This window comes from Mytilus californianus, unplaced genomic scaffold (genome assembly GCF_021869535.1).
Source record: "Mytilus californianus isolate M0D057914Y unplaced genomic scaffold, xbMytCali1.0.p SCAF_3, whole genome shotgun sequence".
NCBI lineage: Eukaryota > Metazoa > Mollusca > Bivalvia > Mytilida > Mytilidae > Mytilus > Mytilus californianus.
Genome location: NW_026262679.1, coordinates 1,817,450 through 1,827,477, shown reverse-complemented (window position 1 = coordinate 1,827,477; position 10,028 = coordinate 1,817,450).

Genomic DNA, 10,028 nt, shown 5'->3' with positions numbered 1-10,028 from the left:
AACTATATCCCTTCTTAATAAGTCTGTTTAAAGGTTTTGTTAGCTTTTGAGGTGAATACTGACATTAGCGCATATTTACCAGTTTGTGCGCTTATCTGATACACCGTTACGTATTCGCTACTTATTCGTTCCTTATTTGTATTTTATACTTTGCACGTTTTAAATGATTTCCTTTTTTTTTATTTTCATGACTCTGGTGTTTGTTCTGGGTTCGTGGATTTGCAATAACATTGTTTGCGCATATGTTCTAGTTTCTGCTCTCGACGGGTTCGTGGATTTGCATTAACCTGGTTAGCTCATATGTCTGCTCTCGACTGATACCCTGTTACTTATTCGATTAAGGAACAAATACGTAGCGAATAAGTAACAGGGTAGCACTCGAGCGCCAAAACGGAAACACACGCGCTAATAGGGTAATTTCACCTCTACGAACCAAGAACCAACACCAGAGACACGAAAATAAAGCAGTAAAAGGTGCAACGTATAAAAATCGAATAAGGAACAAATAAGTACCGAAGTAACAGGGTATCAGTCCAGCACGGAAACGGGTACATACGCGCTTAAAGGGTAATTTCAACTCTACAACCCACGAACTAACATTAGAAGCAAATAAAATAAAAGAAACAAAAGCGTTGAAAAAATGCAACTTGTAAAGAGCGAATAAGGAACGAATAAGTAGCAGTGTATCAGTCGAGCGCAGAAACGGGTACATACGCGCTAATATGGAAATTTCATCACTTTTAACCAAGAATCAACACCAGAGACAAGAAAATAAAAGAGAATAAAGAATTAACAAAATTCAACTAATAAAAATTGAATACGAATAAGTACCGAATAACTAACAGGGTAGCAGTCGAGCGCGAAAACCGGTACATACGCGCTAATAGAGTAATTTCACCTTTACCAACGAAGAACTAACACAAGAGACAAGAAAACAAAACAAAGAAAGCATTAAAAAGGTGCAAAGTATAAAAGTCGAATAAGGAACAAATAAGTAGCGAAAAAGTAACAGGGTATCAGTCCAGCACGGAAACCAGAACACACGCGCTAATAGGGTAATTTTACCTTTACGAACCAAGAACCAACACCAGAGACACGAAAGTAAAGCAGTAAATAGGTACAACGTATAAGAATTGAATAAGGAACAAATAAATAGCGAATAAGAAACAGGGTATCAGTCGAGCGCAAAAAAGGGTATCTACGCGCTTATAGGGTAATTTAAACTTTACCAACCAACAACTATCACTAGAGACAAGAAAGGAAAAGAAAAGAAAAATGAAAAGGGTGCAACGTATAAAAAACGAATAAGTAACAAATAAGTAACGAATAAATAACAGGGTTTCAGTTGAGCGCAGAAACTGGTACATATGCGCTTACAGGGCTAATTTAACTCCAATGAACTAGAACTAACACCAGAGATAAGAAAAGAAAAGAAAAAAATCATAAAAAAGGTGCAACGTATAAATAGCGTAAAGGAACGAATAGATAACGAATAAGTAACAGGGTATCAGTCCAGCGAAAAAACGGTAACATACGCGCTTAAAGTGTAATTTTACCTCTACGAACCACGAACTAACACCAGAGACAAAAGAAAGCATTAAAAAAGAAGCAACGTATAAAAATCGTATAAGGAACAAATAAGTAGCGAATAAGTACCAGGATATCAGTCGAGCGCAAAAACGGATACCTACGCGTTACAAGGGTAATTTCACCTCTACAAACCAAGAACTGTTACCAGAGATAAGAAAATAAAGCATTAAAAGGGAGAAACATATTAAAATCGAATAAGAACGAATAAGTTATGAATAAGGAATAAGAAATAAGTCACGAATAAGGAATAAGGAATAAGTAACGAATAGGTAACGAATAAGAATGAGGAATAAGTAACCAACTTGACTAACCTGAAGTAATGAGCTTTTTGGAGAAAAATAAAAAGCGATACTTTTTGTGATTTCTGGGGTAAAAAGAAAAACATTGTACGGGTAGCCATATGGAAAAGTTTTCTGTTGAATAATGTAAAAGAGGCAATAATGAAGGTATCGTACTTTAAAGGTATAAATCCAATAGCGTCGAGAATACTCACATTTGAGTGGAATTTAACTTTCCATATCATGAAGTTTTTGAGAAATAGCCAATGATAGGGAAGGTTCCGATATCTCATCAATATCAATGAGCATGTTAGCATTCACATAAAACTCAATCTGAGTTATGAGATAAATAATGACAGCAATCATAGAGGACCAACTATTTCCCGAGGGTACAATAAACTTGCTATTTTCCGAATAGCCAGTAAATAACTGCGTTTTATAATGCAGAAGGTAAGGAAAAGTATTTCCTCCAGTAAATAGTTCATACCCAGTATATAGTTTTGAAACTATTAGCCAGTTAATAGTCTTTTTACATGAAAATATTTGCATCCAGTAAACATTTCTTAGCCAGTAAATTGTTTTTGAAACATCAATATTAATGACCATGTAAGCATTCATATAAAGCTTAGTCTGATTTGTGGGATAGATACGATGTTATGCTCATATTGCTTGAGCATAGCCTATTAGTTTCAAACGCGTGCAATAAGTTGACATGCTTCAAAACAAAAGCGACATTTTTATGTGTTAGTTGGGGAAAGAGTTGGGGCCAATTTCACTTGAACTTAGGAATAAACCATATCTTTTTTATAGGTGGACTAAGAAAGAAACTTTAATCTTGCATTTTTATCACTACATAGTTCAGACTTAATTATGGGCGCCAGTAGTCTAATGTTGTTCAAATCTCGACAATCCTTTCAGAATACAAATAAAGGATGAAAGACAAACAACTGAGAGAATCGCATGGAGCACCTGAGATCACCCCAAGTTTTTGGTGGGTTCGTGTTGCTGTTGTAACCCTATTTGTGACATTTTTACCTATTGTGTCTGTTTGTTTTGTTCACACATCGTTGTCAATTTAATGGAATTTGATGCGACTGTCATACAAGTGAGAGGTTTAGCTAGCTTTAAAACCCGGTTTAATCCACCATTTTCTACATAATAAAATGCCTGTACCAAGTCAGGAATATGACAGTTGTTATCCATTCGTTTGATGTGTTTGAGCTTTTGATTTTGCCATTTGATTAGGGACTTTTCTTTTTGAATTTTCCTCGGAGTTCAGTATTTTTGTGACTTTACTTTTTATGGAACGAGACCAAGTACGTCAACAGATAAAGTATAACATGCACCAATCTGTTTCTTTGAAAGTTCAAAGATAGGAAGATTTGCTCGCCCACTAGAATGTAACTGCTAGCCAAAACATCTATATTCATTGAAATATTGTTTTAAATACTTGACATATATATGTATATGTCAATGTGAACCAAATGAACTGTATACAATTATGTTATATCTTTTGATATTTTATTCATGTCAGTATTTTTTTGTCAATTAACTTGCTAGTTTGGTCATTTCTATTAAGGTACACTGATGCAATACTATTGACGATGAACAAAGAATGAAATTGACTTGAAACTCTATCTCTTACCTTTCAACCTTAATTGACCAAACTACTAAATTGGTACTAATATAATTAACCACAGGCACTTGTCTCTGAAAAAATACAGGTGTATAGATAAAACAAATTTCAGAGACAAATGCCTGTGTAATTTAACAGTAACATGTCTCTAAAGTATAGTAAAACGATAATGTGATTAGCGTTTATGTCTATTTCAATTAACAGATGCTTATAACAGTTTGAATAACCGACCATTTTTGTTTGTCAAAAAACAATATTTATTACATTACTCAATACACAACTCTTGGCCATAGTTCTAGTAGAATGATAGATGTTAGATTTTCATATAGTATCTTCTGACTATTCCAACATTTGAATTTACCTACTAGTATTTCTTATACCAATATATATAGAGAGAAAGAACAACAAATTATACAAAGCAATTGAAAAAGGCTTGACTCATCAGCTCGACACAAAAGCACACAAGATCAACTAACAAAAAGACTAAAGTACCGATCTGAAAGTACTCGCAGTTGCTGAAAGCTAGTTCAAATCCAATAATAGCTAATAATAAAAATGCTGTATTCAAGCATTAACTACACATATTTATAAGTAAACGTTTTAAGTCTTTGAAAAATAGACGTCTTTTTACGATCATTTTGCTTTAGCGGAGCACTATCCAATAATAGGAACAGATGTGTCGCAGTGAAGCACTTGTGTAGAAAGGCTAGTCAAAGGTCGTTGTCTAAGTTCTTGAGGATTCTCACATACAATCAATCTTGACAAAACATCTCCCAGTATAAAGGACTGATATGATAAAACAAGTTGGCACATATGATAATCACAGACCCAGGGGTTTACAGACATCACTAAGATATAGTTTGCCAAATCACTTAGATAGAAGCGTTTGTGATTGTGAGGGTGATATTGCGTAAACCAGGTGTCGTTCCAAACGGTAAATTTATTAAAATCAAGGTAAGTCATTGTCTTATATGGCGGCTCTAGGTCATATGTATAGTTCAGATTATTGGTAAATTGGTTTATCATGTTGTGTCGAACATCAAATATGAACAGCATTGACGAGGGTTTGATGATGTAAGGCCACATCTCCATCGAGGTCAGTTGGTTATGCTGAAGATCGATCATTTTTAAATTTCTCAAATTTGAAGTAAATGTCCCATTTTCTATCATCGATATTCTATTTTTAGATAGTATCAACCTTTCTAAAAGAGGCAAACTGTCGAAAATCCCTGATTTTAGTTCAGTTAAGGAATTATTTGTCAGATCCAAAAGCAGAAGATTCCTAGAAAAGGTAAAGGCTTTGTCACTAATATTGCTTATTCTGTTGTTACTTAGGTTCAACGATCGCAAATTCTGAGAGAATGGAACATATTTCTGATTGTTGAAATTGTAGATAGCAAACGCGTTGAATTCAAGTGCTGTGATGGTATTCCATGAGAGATCAATAGCTAAAGCTACCGGATTACAGCCTGCAAATAACGCTCCACCTACTTGTGAAATTCCTTTGTTGGTAAAGTCAAGACTCAAGGTATCTGAATCAGCACAAAGTGCCAACACTTTCTCATTAAAATAACAAGTAATCAGGACTAAAAGTAGCATACACATCCGATTTGACATTCTGCTGTGATGCCTGTAATGTTAAAAATGGTAATGTTAGAACCTAACATCTTTTATACCTGATTAAAGTTAATATATTCGGGCGTGTACCGAAAATATTCAGAAGTTATGATTGCATGTAGCTAGGGGCCATGAAATTAATATTAGCCAATCATATCACAAAACAGATACCAAAAGGATGACTCAAAAAACAAGTTCAGTCATTTTTTCTATATTTAAGATACATTATAAAGCATCCAGGTTCGCCTAACAAACAAGGCAAGGTCCATTTTATGCATCTTGTAGAAAATTAGCTGCCAGGTGTATTTCTTAAAGTAATAATTGAAATACTATTAGGCCTTGTGTATAGGATATTAACAAAACAATGAACATTAAAAGTACTTTACACAATCAGGAAAATGATGACCTTTGTCCATGTGGCAATTTTGTACTTTAGGTGACCTCATACTACCAAAATATTTTCCTATCATGACATCTGAGATCAGTATACTAAGTATGTACAATAGAACTAAGATTTGTGGGGTTTCAAATTACAAAATAAAAATATGTCCTTTTACGTATTTCGGTTAAGTGTATTTATTTCTTCATATTGTCAAATCTGATATATTCTTAATTAACCAAATTTCATAGATAAGTTTATAATTTGTAAACTTGAGAAACGGATTTGGATATTTACATCTTACCTTTATCTTCAGACACACACTTACACACTAGATATGTTTCTTCATTTTTTTGTTTTATAGGGACAACATAACTTATGATATTTGTTTTAACGAATTGACTGATCAAGTAAATATAAAACTGCAGGTATAAATTAAAGATATCATCGTAACCATAGTGATAGATGAATGTGTCCCTAATACAGCTGATAAAAACACAAAGTTAGCTGTCTCTTTTGAATTATATCACTTTTTGTTATTCAGTGGTCTTATAGCTACCATATACGGACGGTATAAGGTTTTCTTTTCTTTGAAGACTGTTCGATGATCTCTAGAAAACATCCGCGTATGTGCAGTTCCTACTCCACAAGTGACACCCGTCGCGTTGCCCATGGCAAGCAAACATCCGGTGATAAGTTGATTTCGTTAATGTCATTAGTGATGTAGGCTGTAGTTATTTGAGCTTTCACGAAACTAGTTGAACCAAATAGACATTAACATGTCCATGCACCTTAGATGAATTTGGCTATTATTTCGGTCCTTTCGTGTTATTCAGCTCTTCAACTGTTTCAGTCATTAAACATCCTTAGCTTTCGAATATTCGGCTTTGAGCGTTCCTTAAGACTGTAAATCCAGGAAAAAGTAAAGTCACAAAAATACTGAACTCCGAGGAAAATTCAAAAAGGAAAGTCCCTAATCAAATGGCAAAATCAAAAGCTCAAACACATCAAACGAATGGATAACAACTGTCATATTCCTGACTTGGTACAGGCATTTTCTTATGTAGAAAATGGTGGATTGAACCTGATTTTATAGCTAGCTAAACCTCTCACTTGTATGACAGTCGCATCAAATTCCATTATATTGACAACGATGCGTGAACAAAACAAACAGACACAATAGGTAAAAATGTCAAAAATAGGGGTACAGCAGCCAACATTGTGTTATCATCTTGATCACTATAAAAACAAACAAATGTAACGAAGCACAAAAAAGGCATACATCAAATTTAACATCCTCATTTTGCTATTTTAATTATACGATTTTATTTATTTATGTAAAATGCACCCATGAAGGATGGAAGGTTTTAAGTACTGGCGTATAATCGCGCGTTTGAAATTCACACAGGTAGACATGAAATAATTTTGTCGTTCAAAGTATGACGGGATACATAAGTACAGAGTCACGTCAAATGGATATCACAAAAAACAGACTTAACAGTAAAAGTAATATTAATAAATAAAATAAGTATGTCGTTCAAAGTATGACGGGATACAAAAGTACAGAGTCACGTCAAATGTATATCACAAAAAAACAGACTTAACAGTAAAAGTAATATTAATAAATAAAATAATTTTGTCAACATGGTCATGATTTACAAACAGTTACACTCAAAAGGTGTGAGTATCAATTCGCCATTTCAGAATCTAATGCATTCTGGGTAATATTTTCAGAAGTGTACACCAAAACGTCGTGATTGGTTAAAAACGTCCTAAACAATGGAAATTCGACCAATGACGTGACGTTGATACGAACAATGAAATTACCCATAGTCCTTTAGATTATGAAACGGCCAATTGGAATCACCTCCACTCTTATACATAATTGTTTGGACACTTTAGTATACAGATAGCTTAATTATATACAATGATTGACCTCAATAGTATACCTATAATTACTTTTGATATATACTACATAAAAAATTTCTGTAAATTATGTGTGAAAGTTTAATCATTATTAAGATGTTGTTTTTTCATGGAAAAGACAAACAATCCAATATGTATATAACAAATTGCAAACAAATTCTATTTCACTTGTAAAATCAGTGTCACAATCATCCTATATTTAAGAAATAATTCATGGGGGCTTGAATATATCGTGATTTTACCACGGGTTGGCCCTTTATGACAAATATTTTACCCTGAGCGATACCGTGATTTTACCACGGGTTGGCCCTTTATGACAAATATTTTACCCTGAGTGGCCCTTTATGACAAATATTTTACCCTGAGCGATACATATTTTACCCTGAGCGATAGCTCAGGGTAAAATATTTGTCATAAAGGGCCAACCCGTGGTAAAATCACGATATATTCAAGCCCCCATGAATTATTTCGATTCTAATAGGACAAATACGGCAATTGTTTTGGATCGAAGCGCTCTAGATGAAGGCTTTATTTGCCGTTCCCATAAATAAACGCACTATTAAATTGACGTAAAAGACCGGAGCAAACTGAATAAATGACATTCTTAAACTATTTACAATAACATATTTAGATAGGTTTGGATGAATCTAAATGATAATTGTACTTATATGTCTTATATGTATACAAAAAATGGCTTATATAACGCATTTTAGCATCGTTTGTTTACGTTTCCTTGTTGTGATGATTTTCGGTTTCACAAGCGTGTATTTTCCCGTAAAATGCTTATATTCTTACGTCATCGTTCTATGACGTCGGGTAGCTCATTCATAAAAAAGCATATGACGCGGGAGTACGATCGGAACAGCCCAAACAATATATTCATATTTTACCACGGGTGTGTATTCAAAGCGTCTGAAGAACGTCATGTTAGAATAGTCAATAATTTGGTTAATCTATAAGTAACAATTATCAGTTACTTGCTTGAAACAAAACATAAACAAAAACCCTTTACCTTAGCATGTTCTGCAATAAAATTTGTATTGTATTTCCTATAATATTGCTATTAACAGTATAAAGTAATTGTACATGTATATTTGAATAGGCACACAGGAAATGTATTTTTTCTTATGAAGAATGAACACCAATTTCAATATAAATTAGTTATTAAATTGTTGTTGTTGTTGAAAAGGTGCATTTTCATTGCCTCTTTCTTGGAATTATTAAAGTCAAACTTTAATACAAAAACAAAATATGCTAAGCCTTTAAAGATTTCCTTTTCCACTCTTGTCAAAATCATGAAATTGAAAATTTTTATTTCAAAAAAGATGTAAAAAATCAGTGTATTTTCTAAAATTGAAATCTCAAAAGAATTAACATCAATGTTTAGAAATTCTTCATCTTTGGGAAATAGAATAAACAATTTAAAGTAAGATCTTGGAAATAACAATAAGCGAATAAGAGCTTGAAAATGGCATAAGAAAAAATGTCAGACTAGCTATAAAATAGGTTGGATCACAGTACCGACGATGCTTTAATTTTCTTAGTAGTGAATCTCTTTGAACCGGCACATATTATGCATAGTAAAGGGACGACTCTGTAAATGTGTCACACTATAAAGCTTACCTATATCAAGTTTGGTACCAAAAATCAAGAAAATAAAAAACAACTAAAACAAAAAATAACGATTTAATGCGTTTCTGTATTTACTCTCATCAATTCATTTAGCTCTTCAACTGTTTCGGTTATGATACATCCTTGGCTTTCAAATATTCGGCTTTGGGCGTTCCTGATGAAGGTAAATCCAGAAAAGTGCTGCGGACGCATGCGATTTATAACGTACTGTTTTCATTTTTTACAGCACTGGGTCGATACCTCTGCTGGTGGACTATGCGGTATGGGCTTTGCTCATTGTTGAAGGCCGTACGGTGACCTATAGTTGTTAATGTCTATGTCATTTGGTCTCTTGTGGAGAGTTGTCTCATTGGCAATCATACCACATCTTCTTATTTTTATATCAATCAGTCCCCGAGGGTATCATCGGCTCAGAAGTCGGTACTTCGGTACTGATATGATTTATAACGAACCTTTCTTAAACTGTCCGTTTATAAATTTTGAAATTATAAAGAAACTAAAGTTTAAACTCCCTTAGGCAAAGTTGACATTAGATGGATTAGGCTTTTTTTATGTCCTTTTCATCATAAAACTCTTCAACTGTTTCTGTTCTTATACATTCTTAGCTTTCAAATATTCGGCTTTGAGCATTCTTGATGAAGGTAAATCAAGAAAAGCGCTTCGTACGCATGAAATTTATAACGTGTTGTTTTCATATATTTCATCAGAAATGCTCAAGCCCGAAAATTTTAAAGCTAAGGATGCATTAGTACTTGAAACATGAGGAGGTGTATGACCGAAAGGACCCTAAAGAATAGCGAAGTCCATCTACGGCCAACTTTGCCTGGGGGAATTGAAACCATTGTTTCTTAATCATTTTTAAATTCATTGTAGAAAGGTACGCTATAAAAATAAAGAAAAATACCTGGGTTTTTTTTGTTGTTAACTTTAACGTAAAATTCATGTAAAAAAAAATCATGTGAGATTCATG